This window comes from Chrysemys picta, chromosome 8 (assembly GCF_011386835.1).
Source record: "Chrysemys picta bellii isolate R12L10 chromosome 8, ASM1138683v2, whole genome shotgun sequence".
NCBI lineage: Eukaryota > Metazoa > Chordata > Testudines > Emydidae > Chrysemys > Chrysemys picta.
Genome location: NC_088798.1, coordinates 48,186,369 through 48,199,192, shown reverse-complemented (window position 1 = coordinate 48,199,192; position 12,824 = coordinate 48,186,369). Strand labels below are relative to the sequence as shown.

At 44.7% G+C, this 12,824-nt stretch overlaps 1 long non-coding RNA gene across 1 annotated transcript in view; it reads right to left on the bottom strand.

Annotated features, from left to right (window-relative positions):
* LOC135973055 (uncharacterized) overlaps positions 1 to 9,781 on the bottom strand; it is a 65,396-nt gene extending 55,615 nt beyond the window's left edge. The window contains exon 1 of the long non-coding RNA XR_010589759.1: positions 9,570 to 9,781. This is a non-coding gene — a long non-coding RNA (uncharacterized LOC135973055). The remainder of the gene's footprint in view (positions 1 to 9,569) is intronic.
* Between the last annotated feature and the right edge of the window lie 3,043 nt (positions 9,782 to 12,824).

The window sequence follows — 12,824 nt, the reverse complement described above, 5'->3', positions numbered from 1 at the left end:
GCCTCAAACACAAGGCAGAGGCTGTGGCTATACTACAGCTTAAGATGACATAAGTTATGTCACTCAGGGGTGTGAATTAGCCAGCCCTCTGAGCAATATAATTTATGCAGATTTAAGCGCCAGTGTGGACAATGCTATGTCAGTGGGAGAGCTCTCCCACCAACATACCGCTCATGGGGGCTAGAGCAATTAAGCTGACAGACGAGCTCTCTCCCATCTGTTTAGAGCAGCTACACTAGAGAGCTTACAGCAGCACAGGTTCATTAGTGCAGCTGCACCACTCTAAGCTCTCTAGTGTAGATTTAGCCTCAGTTCGCCTGGGGGTGTGATGCAGCATAAGTATGGGCGAGAGTCTACAGGTTACTCACTTACCAGGGCCGGCTCCAGGCACCAGCTTCTCAAGCAGGTGCTTGGGGCGGCCACTACGGAGAGGGACGGCACGTCCAGGTATTCGGCGGCAATTCGGCGGACGGTCCCTCACTCCACCTGTGAGTGAAGGACCTCCCGCCGAATTGCCGCCACAGATCGCGATCACGGCTTTTTTTTTGTTTGTTTTTTGGCTGCTTGGGGCGGCCAAAACCCTGGAGCCGGCCCTGTCACTTACCCCTTCCATGGAGACGCAAATATCCAGACTGCTAGGGACTGAGCCTCTGCAAGCATGGACATCTGGGAGCCATAAAGATTGAATGGGCTCTGGGAACCCATGTGAAGTCACTAGAAGTTGATCCTTCCGACCTTCCCATAACACAATCATTATTGTATCAACACTACGGTTGGTCCACAATTGGACTCCTAGGTGCTAGAGTAATACAAATAATAAATATCACCACATTTTCTCTTCTTTGACTTAGTTAACTGTTTAGCGACAATTTTTCTTCTCCCTGCTTCCCTCTTCATTACTGTAACTTTCCCAAAGAAAGGACAAGAATCAATACAAATTTCTCACTACTCCATAAGTAGATAGGAGTAGCTTTTCTGTCCTTCCTTGGAGTAGCACCTCATCTCAGCAACCAGGAAGAACGAACCTATGACTATCAGTCCCAATTGCCACAGAATTTTCTGAGTACACCCTTGTGGGTCTGATTGTCCATTGCCTTGCACCCTGAAAAAGCATACAACACACACCCATGCAAAAATAGGTAAGAAATGTGTAAATCAAAGAGGTATCTTCCAAAACCAACTTCTGGAAACTCAATGACTAAGAAAATGGCATCACTCCATGGGTATGTACGCACACACACACACTCCATTTACTTCTGTGCCTGTGATTTTAGCCTATCATGTTAATAAATGCATAGATGACAACTAATGGGGAGACGTTCCACCCTCCAAGAACATGAGCAGAAATTAAAATGTGAATCAGCTAGAAAAGATAAAAGCCAGTGTAATTAGAGATACTAAAAACTGTAAATTTAGAAACAGCATAATAACAAAAGCAATTATACTAATATACTGGGAGATAATACAGACTAATCATTGGAGGTTCTTTTGAGTCCAAATTATTCTGATGCAATATGGTCTCCAGATATTAGTGTGCTGAGTGGTAGATTTGAGGTAAAATAAGCCCTAGCAACTAGCTACAGAGCTTAATCACAATTTAACAATTAGCATTAAATATTTTTATATAATATGCCTTTGCTGTAATTCTTAATAGAGCTATATACATAGTTATTCAAATGATCATGTTTGATATATCATTAAAGTGCTATTTTACATCATAGACAAAGTATTGTATAAATTAAACTATGTAGAAAATCAGTTATGTAAAGCACTCTGTAATAGACTACTGCATTCTGAGGAACTTTTGTTGCCAAGTGAACCATAATCACAAGAGTTACAAATAATTTGGACAGTGATCAACAAGTTTATTCTTCTTACATTGCAGATACCTTTCTTTTTAATTCAGGGTTTGTCATTTGCACAAACATTTGCCAATGGGGCCCATGCCCAGGGGCCCCAGCAAAATGTGTGCCCTGGTGCCCCAACCCTGCTCCCCAGCAGGAGTGCTAGGCAGAGTGAGGCAAGCCCCCACACTCCGACCCCAATCCCTGGCAGGAGCACAGGGGGGCAACTACAGGTGGAAGGGGTTGGGAGGGGCCCTGTGACGTTGCACTCCATATGTTTTATGGAAATATGCTTATGAGTATAAATATGATGTAACTGGAACATACTTTATGCAAAAGCTCTCTCGTAAGGTATCCTTACAAAGTTTATAATCTACTGAGTGTGTTGATCTTATTTGTATGTATGTATCATTCTTGTAGCTAAAATAAAAATATGAAGTATTACTCTGAGGTCCTATTGTAATTATGCAAAGTGTGGGCCATTAATGGTGGCTTAGGACCTTGATGGCTCCCATTGACTAGGACAGTTGGTTGTAAATGGCTGTGTCTACTTGCAGCCTTCCTGTGTTCCTTTGAGTCAGCCCAGGAAAAATGGAGGCTTGGGGTCTTACAGTGGCATGTGACCATGTCACATGATACTGGACTCCATCTTAAACCTGGTGCTTTTCCATTTAGAAGGAGGGGTGGGGACCCAGAGAAACAAAAGATTCCCGCCTTGTGCCAAAGCTATAAAAGGGGGTAGAGCAGGACAAAGGGGCTGTCAGTCATGAGAAATCCCCTAGTTAGCACCTGAGCTGGAACAAGGACTGTACCGGGGAAAGGATTGGGCCCAGACTAAGAATGAGTCTAGTCTGTGAAAGAAGTTTATTGGAAATCTCTGAGGGTGATATATATCTGTATTCAGTTTCTTAAATGTATTAAGTTTAGACTTGTGTGTTTTGTTTTATTTTGCTTGGTAACTTACTTTTTTCTGTCTGTTATTACTTGAAGCCACTTAAATCCTACTTTTTATACCTAAACAAAATGATTTTATTATTTACTAACTTGTGGGAGTAAACAGCTGTGCATCTCTCTCTATCAGCGTTATAGAGGGTGAACAATTTGAGTTTACCCTGTGTAAGCTTTAAACAGAATAAAACAGATTTATTTGGGGTTTGGATCCTATTGGGAGCTCAGTATCTGGGTGCTGGAGATAGGTGACTTGCTGAGCAATTTTTGGTTAAAGTCTGCAGCTTTGGGGGTGTGGACCAGACCTGGGTCTGTGTTGCAGTAGACTAGCGTGTCTGGCTCAACAAGGCAGGGTTCTGGAGTCCGAAGCGGACAGGGAACAGGGCCGCCTTTAGCAAGTGTGGGGCCTGATTTGTGGGGCTTGTACTCACCGGGCGGTGCTCCTAGTCTTCAGCGGCACCTCAGATTGCCGTGCTCCGGCCAGGGGCACGGGGCTTGCTGGGCTTGGGCTGGCGCTCTGGCACGGGGCTTGCCGGGCTTGGGTCGGTGCTCCGGCCGGGGGCCTGATTCGGGGGAATCGGAGGAATCAGCCTGAAAATGGGCTCAGAGGTAGTTTCAGCACATCAGATAACATTCCCAAGGGGGTCTCTGTGACAGAACCCGTCACAGGCCCCCCACTTGCTCTGGCCTAGAGCCCCACAAAATGCTAATCCGCCTCTGTGCACAAATGTTTCAGACTCTTCTTAAATATGAAGTTTATGCAATGCACTGCCTTGGGGAATCCTCAGTATCAATGAGAGTACTGAGGGACTGAAGGAAGGATGCCTGGAACTCATAAAACTTAGCTTTTCTATTATGAGGCCAACTCATAGATGTCAAGATTCCCATTTAAATGTGAAGGTGGAATTTATAGTATCACTTTGTGGTAGTACTTAAGCATTTCTCTCCACAGCTCCCACATGATTTGCAAAAGCTGGGAATGATCATTATCCCACATTATGAATGAATAAACTGAGGGTGAATCTTCTAATATGCACTAAGGATCATCAGATTCAAGCTATTTCACACCTGTGGGGTGTGATACAATGGAGAATTGGCCATGGAAAGAGTGAAATATTCCATGTTCCTACTTGATCCCAAAATCAAATCCAGAACCCTACACTTGGAAAAGCTTTGATTTTGCAAGCAAAATGCACACATCCATTACAGTTTAAGTAACATTTCATTAGGATTTTAAGGTCTCTTTATGTTATCAGCTTTGTCTGTGTTTACATGCCCTCTTTCAGCTAAATCACTGAGAATGTAAATGATGATTTGCTACCATGACAAGCAGGAGCCGTTTGTGATGGATATACAAGCTGATCATAATGGTCTTTCTAAACATTTATTGTGCATTGTTTATAATATTCCTTTTCCACTTAACATACACAGCATTCACAATCCAGCTATACAGTTTCAGAGTAGCAGCCGTGTTAGTCTGTATCCGCAAAAAGAAGAACAGGAGGACTTGTGGCACCTTAGAGACTAACAAATTTATTAGAGCATAAGCTTTCGTGGACTACGCATCCGAAGAAGTGGGCTGTAGTCCACGAAAGCTTATGCTCTAATAAATTTGTTAGTCTCTAAGGTGCCACAAGTCCTCCAGCTATACAGTGTGCTTTTTTTGTTCTGATAACAGCAGATTACTCTCCTCCCCCCCGCCCCCCACTTATATTTTTTAACTGATCATTTAAACATTTTACAAGTTAACTGAACATTAAGGGTGTGTCTGCATCTGGAAAAAAAAGCCCATGGCAGCAAGTCTCAGAGCTCAGGTCAGCTGACTCAGGCTTGCAGGGCTCACTCAATGGGACTAAAAATGGCAGTATAGATATTCCCACTCAGGTTAAACCCTGAGCTCTGAAACCTGGCAGAGGGGAGGGTCTCAAAGCCCAGGTTCCAGCCAAGCAGGAACATTTATGCTGCTCTTATTTAAGCCCATTGTGCATTCCCTGTAACCCAAAGTCAGTTGATCCAAGCTCTGAGACTTGCTGCCACCGGGCGGCAAGATGTAGACATACCCCAAGTAATTCTGTTGATCTGAACTGATCGTTAGCTCAGTGTGCAAAAGTATATTGAACAAAGGCACACTTAAAAAGAGATGGGCCTAGGTCACTGTGCCACTTTAATTCTCCAACTTGGGATTAGCTGAGGGCCTCATTGAAAGTTATAATTATTTATAATACCCCATATATGTGCATGGAACTATGTAGTCAAATAAATTCTAAGGCTGCAATCCTGCAAAGGCTTGTGTACGTTCTTAACTTTAAGCATGTGAGTAGTCCCTTTGCTACTGATTTCAATGGGCTCTGGGTCTATGCAGGACTGAGGCCTAAATCTCTCCCCAAAGAGATGAAGAGTCTAAATTCTTGATCCTGCAAACCAGGCCTTAGTAATCAATTTCTTCTCCCACTTGAACATCCTCTAGCAAGAAATAGTATATAGAAAAAGACAACCCTAGGACACATACATCTCGATTCACTTGTAGGCTAGATTTCCCAAAAGATGTGTGTATTCCAGAAAATCTGCACATGGATTCTTGATGGACTATGCAAAGATAAAGTTCTTCCATGTAATGTGTACATTGAAGGTAACAGCCTACGGGAGTTGGGAGCACAAAACTGCATAAAGCCAAATCCTTACAATGCTCTACAATAATGCCAGGAAATATTTAGAAGTAGCCTGAACCAAAGGAGTCCCTGAGTGTGTGAACTGCTCCCATAGTTGCTACATTAACATGACAGGGCACCGAGGACATATGCTGTTCATCTAGAGCTTGACAGTTTTTTATTTGAGAAACAGCAGGGGTATAATTTGAACACCCACAGTGTTTTCTACATATGATTCAAGATTCTGCACATCCAAAGCAGGCCTGACTAATAATCTCACAAATAGAAACTACTGCACTTGTATACATTTCAGTAAGCATTTTGATTGCCTCAGAGTATTTTTCCCTCCAAGTATTTTTCCAGCATGAGCTCTTGTAATTTGTTTGGGGTTTTTTTTTTTTTTTTTTGGATTGAGAGATCTAATGAAGTTTCATAACCAAAATACTGCCTCCACCTTTACAAGGAAATATTAAGTTAATTGAAGTAGAGGATGGTCATACTATTCTCTTTTTACTACAAACTCAGTGACTAACAGCCAATCATAATATAAGTAATGCACTGTGCTAGCTTCCCTATAATACTCTGCCAATCTGCACTCTGTTCTTAGACCCACGTATGTGTGAAATTCAAATTTTCACTTGGCTAAATGCTCACAGCAAAACTCAAGGGCTTCCGTGAAGCTGTTTGTGTTTCTTCATTTGTTTTTAATTGCAACAGTCTAAATACAAAAATTGAAGCAGATTGTCTTTTACATTCAGCTTATGCTGAGCGCAGTGGGTGAGAGCTCTCAGGGAGTCAGTTACAGCCCAGCCTTGGTGCGGTTTGGAGCAACCACTAAGGATTGCCAGAAACAGTCATGATTCAGCCACTCCCCTACCCAGCCCTGACATGCTCCCTGTCCAGGGCTGCTGAAAGAGAAGCCAACTGTATGCCTGCTGCCAATTCCAACACATTGTAATAAACCCAGCCGAAGAACTGCAGGTGGTTTCCACTTCCTTTGCATTATCGGAGTAGCCCAACAAAGCAGATCAGGACAGAGAGACTCTAGCCCCTCTAGTCTTAATCCTCTGGGAAAGCTAGCTTATAAATCAGTGTCTGAAACAAAACCAGTGTATGGTAAGTAACTACATTATTTCTCTTTTTAAAAAAGTCTTAACACACTGATCTCATGTTGTAGTTTCACTGTGGCCTTTTAAAAAAAAAATTACATATCACAATGTAACTCTATTCAATTCTTGCTAGAGAAATTGCTCCTGCACCAAAAGAATTAAAAATTCTGCAAATTTTACTTGTCAGATAAATGTGGAAGCTCCAGCATGGTATTGGGAAGCACAGGCCACTGGCTGCACAGAGATGGGAGATCCCTGTGCAGCTCCCCCCTGGGACACAGACTCAGCTGTGAGGCTGCACCCAACCCTGACACAGCGCAAGGACCGGGCCTGCCCCAGAAACACCCCCAGGCCCTGCCGCTCCATTTGGGCAGGCAGGCTCAGCAAAGCAGGATCCAAGTGTAGAGGGATGAGTATGGGGGATACAGTTGTGGGTTGATAGGGTTCTGCGTGGGGCCATCTGGGTGCAGGTGGCTCAGTGGGGGATCTGGGTGTGTGTGTGGGGGAGGTCTGGATGACAGGGGCTTGTTGGGGGGGTTCTGGGTTCAACACTAATGGGACTCTGCAGGAGGGTCCAGGTGCAGGTGGTTGGGGCTCAGTAGGTAGCGTCTGTGTGTGTGGGGGGGGGGGGGTATAGAGCTCAATGAGGGGTTCTGGAAATGGGGTTCTCAATAGCAGTCCAGATGCTGGGGGAATGGGGCTCAGTGGGTGGGGATCCAGGTGTGGGTGGCTCGTAAGGGTGGGCCAGTTGCAGGGGGAGTGGGGCTCATTGGTGGGGGTTCAGAGTGCGGGGGGGGGGGAGAAATGAGGCTTAGCAGGGAGGTCTGGCATCTGGCTATGAGGGGGTCTGGATGCATGGGGGTTGGGCGGATGGGAGAGCAGCTCCCTGTACAGGGATCCCTCCCCCTGCAGCTGAGGAACAACGGGTGCAGAAAGCGGGGATGAGGAGAGATGGCAGAGCTGCCTGCAATGAGGGGAGAAATCGGGGAGTGGGTCTGACCTGGCCCCAGATGCCATACAGGGGAAGAGGAAGTCCCGTCCTCCCCAGCCCAATTGGGACTAGCAGCTGAGCCCAGCGCAGGGTAGGATCCACCAGCCGGGTCTTCCCAGTCCCTCCTCCTGCCCCACAGTGATTTACCTCTCTGCTGGTTGCCTTGGGCACCCAAAACATACTGCTGGGGAGGATCACATGACCGCTCTTGTGGCTTCCCTATCAGAAAATCTTTTTTTTTTTTTTTTGCAGAGAAGCAAAGAAATCTGGGGGCGGGAGGCATAAATTCTGCACTTGCGCAGTGGTGCAGAATTTCCCCAGGAGTACAGAAATGCAACTCTTAAAAGGTTTAATTCCACATCTTCACTCTACAGACAATTCATTCAAAACAGCCTGCAGAGCCAGGAAAGACTTTAAAATACATGATGAACAAGGAAGCCACAAACAGATGTTTCTATAGAATTAAAACAAAGTATTTGAGTCTGGCAGCTAGTGGTTTCTCTTATTCCCCATTGTCAAGGTTTGCTTTGTTTCACTTAATACAAAACATCTCTCCTCTGCTCACATTCTGGCAGCAATTTGCTGAATCTAGATCCCTCTGGAGCTAAATGCCTGTCAGGGAGGTCACTAGAAACCAACGTCAGGTGTTCCATTCCCAAAATCAGCTGTGCTAATGCTCTGCTCCCAGATTATTCCAGCATGCAAGCAAGGGAACCAGCTTGGGACCTGAATTCAGATCCACAGCTCCGAATCCAGCTACCTAGCCCCCATTCCTACTTACAGTGACTACACCCATCTGCAACTAGATGTGTGTTGGGGTGGGAGAAGGGAGCACACTGGAGTTACAGACCAGAGCCTCAACTGGTGAAAATCAGCATAGCTGCACTGAAGTCAGTGGAGCTATACTGTTTATATCAAAGGTGATTTAGTTCTAAGTGTTTTGTTTCAGGCACAGATCAATATTGCTCAGTACATATATGCTTTTGTTTGCTTTCTTAGCCCTTTATGAAATCTTTTCCTTTTCCCAGTATGAACTATTTTCAAAATGACATTCAAATTGTCCGTAAATAAGTAATTCTTCAGTTGTGACAGGGAAAGCAAAAGCTCAATGAGTAAGCTCCATGACTCCTTATTTGCTCGAGGAGCAATTACAGAAACAGAGGGAAAATCCCATGTCAAAGAATGTAAGCAAAGTAATCTTTATTCAAAGGAGAGCCATAGCACATGGCAAGGAGACTGGAATCTGGCTGTCCAGCCTTCAGAGATCATGCCATACAGTAACATGACAAACTATCTCTTCAGAAATGAACACAAAGATCTTCTCATCAATTAAGCTGTGGATCACAATTAAAAGAATGATAATTCTTTGTTCAAGGAACCAAAAAGTTAGAGAGAGGCAGAAAGCCAGCAGTAATAGCAGCTCCAGAGCAAGCTGCAACAACTTTTATGAGGCTGAGCCACAGAACACTTAGTCAGTCATCTTCTTGAGGCTGTATCTGTATCATTGGTTCCTACACGATTTTGTTAAATATCAACAGGATTATCAAATTCTCACCTATGGGCAAACAGGAGAGTAGCCATAGAGTGAAAGATTGTTTTTGTTGTTAGATGATGGCTCATATTTAGGAAGCAAAAATTAGGGTACAGTTGAATAAAATGCCACCAGTTTTCTAATTTATAAAACAAACTAAGAATTAGGATACCAAGAAAAGGACTGGACCTCTCTTTGTCCATCATCCTAGTGTAAATGCAAATATCAACCAGCTAAGAAAACAAAACAAAACCCAAACAGGTTCTTCTGGCTCAGCATGAGGTTGGAACAAAACAAACCTTTGTTTCAATTCCATATTTTGTTTGTTTTAATAACTACAAATCAAATAAAATGGGCAGGCTGAAGCCTTAGTAAGAAAACTCAAATTAGGAAACAGGTTTGAAGCATATGGAGAGGTTGCGTAATCTACCTGCACAAGCGCCACTGCACAGCAGAAGAGGAAACAAGAAACCAACCACCACATCCTTGTTTACTTACAGCCAACTGTTTTAGATGCCCCTAACAGAAACATTTGTTTTTCAGCTGGGGTGGGGGAGAGGAGGGAGTTGCAAGTACAGATGCTGCTTCTTGTCCAGACTCCCTTTCTTTCTCCGTGAAATCTGGGACAGGCAGGATGAAAAAGATTCACAGCTTGAACGATCTGAGTCAAATAAATTCTGTAACAAAGGGAAGACAAGAAAACCACTTGTAGAGAGTAGGCCAACTCACACCTATGCAAACCCATGCATCTTAAGGAGTTACTGAAGTCAACCAGCTGGGTTTCATGGTTGTAATTGAAATCAGATTCTTGCCCTTTACCAGCAAATACACACTGCATATGCCAGGATGGTAAAGAATTAGTGCCAAAATGTTCTAAAGCTTGTCTGGACACAAGTAGCTATTTGAGTGTCCATTGACAGGTGTAAGTTGGGCGCACACAAGATATTTGAAGATTTGGTGTTGGTAACAGTCACGTGTCCCAAGCATTTTGCATTTGCTTTGCTTCAAGAGAGAGTGAATTTAGACCTCAGGCACTCAATTGGTATTTTCAAAAGCAATCTGGGTACTCAAGGACTATTCCAATAAAGCAAGAGGAACATCTAAGTCAGGAGGAACAGGTTAAGGTACTCAAGCAGCAGCCCCTCAGTGGCTGCCTGTCTCACAGTGTAGATTAATGCAACCATACTCTAAGCAGAATGTAATCACCAAACAAAGTGCTAACTCTGAGCAAGCAGAAGAGAAAGATTAATAAAATTTTTTGGAAGCTTGAAGGTGAGGCCAAAGGTTGGCAAGGATGGGGTACACCTATAGAAGCAATATGCTGCCAGCATAGCGATGGCAGTACAGCTCCAAACACCTGTTCTGAGGACTTCACATAGACCCTGAGCAGGGAGAGTGGACTAAGAGAACCCTATGGTAGCCCACACAAGAGAACCCTTGATATCTGAAGCTGTTACAAAAACATTAACTGCAGATGCTTCCAGTCAGACCCATCCTTTGTAGAATTTTGCATTTTATTTCCTGCCCCAAACGCAGAAGTGAAACTTTTCATCATGACTACAAATCCACTTAGCTGACTAATACAGCAGATGTTAAATCCTCAAACAGCACTTAATTATCCTGTACTTCAGTATTCTGAAGAGAAAAAAAAACTCGTCTTTAGAATATAAGAAGACAAATATTTAGTCTACACACTACGTCCTCCCTGAACTAAAGCTTTTGAACCAATCTTAAAAAAATATACCTGTAAGCTGTGTGGATACAGCTAAATCTCTTCATAGTACCTGACATGTCCATCCAAATCAATATTAACTAAATCCACTCCAGTAAATTGGCATTTAAAGATTTTTTGCAGTTGAGGGGCATGTTTGGTTGTTACAACATGTGTCACAATGCAAAGCACATGAAGCAAAACTCCCCACAGATTGGAAAGGTGGATTTCAGCACCAAAAGTTTGATCTCCTGAAACATGCAGATCAATCTGAAACGAGAAGTTTCAGAAACTTAAAAGGTTCCATTTGCAAATTTTCCATCCAAATGCTTGAAATGCTCTTTCTACAAGAGAGGATTCCTTCACTTCTAAGAATAAACAAAAATATTTAGCTTTTTCCTGCATATCTCAGGACTATCATCTTCACAGGTTCCAAAATGCAGTTTCATTATTCTACATTCCAGTGATGCTAGTAATTTAAAAAAAGCATTAGCCAAATTCTAACTAGTTTTTATGACAGAGACCATCACCATGGTTTCTGTACTTTCAGGTGTTTTGCCACTCAGAGCAGAAATCATTTTTGGTTCTCACACCCCATATCCCCAAGTGGATCAGTCAAAAAAAGACCCCATACCCACACCAGACCGGACAAGCGGCCAAATGTTTTGGCACCCTCCTCTTTAGGGTGCACACACACACATCTCACACACAGAGACTCGGATTTAGTGCCTCTGGAAGTTAGCACCCAGGGCGACCTCCCAAATTATCTAGCCCAGGGGTGGGCAAACATTTTGGGCCAAGGACCACATCTGGGTGGGGAAATTGTATGCAGGGCAGGGGCAGGGGCTTGGGGTGTGGGAGGGAGTGTGGGGTGTGGAAGGGGGTGCGGTGTGCAGGAAGGGGCTCAGGGCAAGAGATTGGGGCAGAGGAGAGGTGTGGGGTATATGAGGGGGCTCAGGGAAGGGGGTTGGGGTGCAGGAGGGGTGCGGAGTGCAGGGGTGTAGGAGGGGTGCGAACTGTGGGAGGGGGCTCAGGGCAGGGGGTTGGGGTGCAGCAGGGAGCTCAGGGCAGTGACCTGCGGTGCAGGAGGGGTGTGAGGTGCAGGCAGGGGGCTTAGGGCAAGGGGTGTTTGGGCTCCGGCCCAGCGCCGCTTACCTAAAGCAGCTCTGGGGTGGCAGTAGCGCACACCAGGGCCAGGGCAGACTCCCTGCCTGCGTGCCCTGTCCCCGGCCCCACTCCAGGAAGTGCTGCGGCCCCTGGGGGGGCGGGGTGGAGGGCTCTGCGTGCACTGCCCCTGCCGTGCCTCCGGGTACCTCCCCCAAAGCTCCCATTGGCCACGGTTCCCTGTTCCCAGCCAATGGGAGCTGCGGGGGCGGTGCCTGGAGGCAAGGGCAACACACGGCGCCCTCTGCCTCTTTCCCCAGGGGCAGCAGGGACATGAAGCCGGCTGCTTCTAAGAGTGATGCAGGGCCCATGGCCCAAAGCCCTGATGGGCCGGATCCGGCCCGCCAGCTATAGTTTGCCCAACCCTGACTTAGCCCTATAGGCCAGGCCTATACTTGCATCTCAATTACTTCTATACAACCTCAGTTACATGGGATCACATCTTTGACTATATAGCTTTATCATCAACCTATGTTGCAAAATAAGATTCACTGAAATTAGTTCCAAGACTTTTTATTGCTAGATTATTCAGAGAGACAATCAAACTCACACAAAAGTCAGTGCTAAAAGAAAACCTCCAGAAAAAAAACTCATTGTAATTTAAGTAATCACATGTTCAACCATTCTGTGCAAACACTGAAGGCTTCTGCAAGGGCTTTGTTATTGCAGAGAGTTATCATATAGTCCAGCCATGGACAATACTAAAGGATAGGAGTGAAAATACAACAAAAATAGAGAGTTATAGCTTCAGAGGGTGTAAACCAGTGTAGGTCAACTCCATGCAGATTTACACCAGAGGACAATCTGAAGCTCTCAGGCAGATGGCACTTCATAAAGAAACATTTTAGTGACTTACAACTTGCACATTTCACTTGACT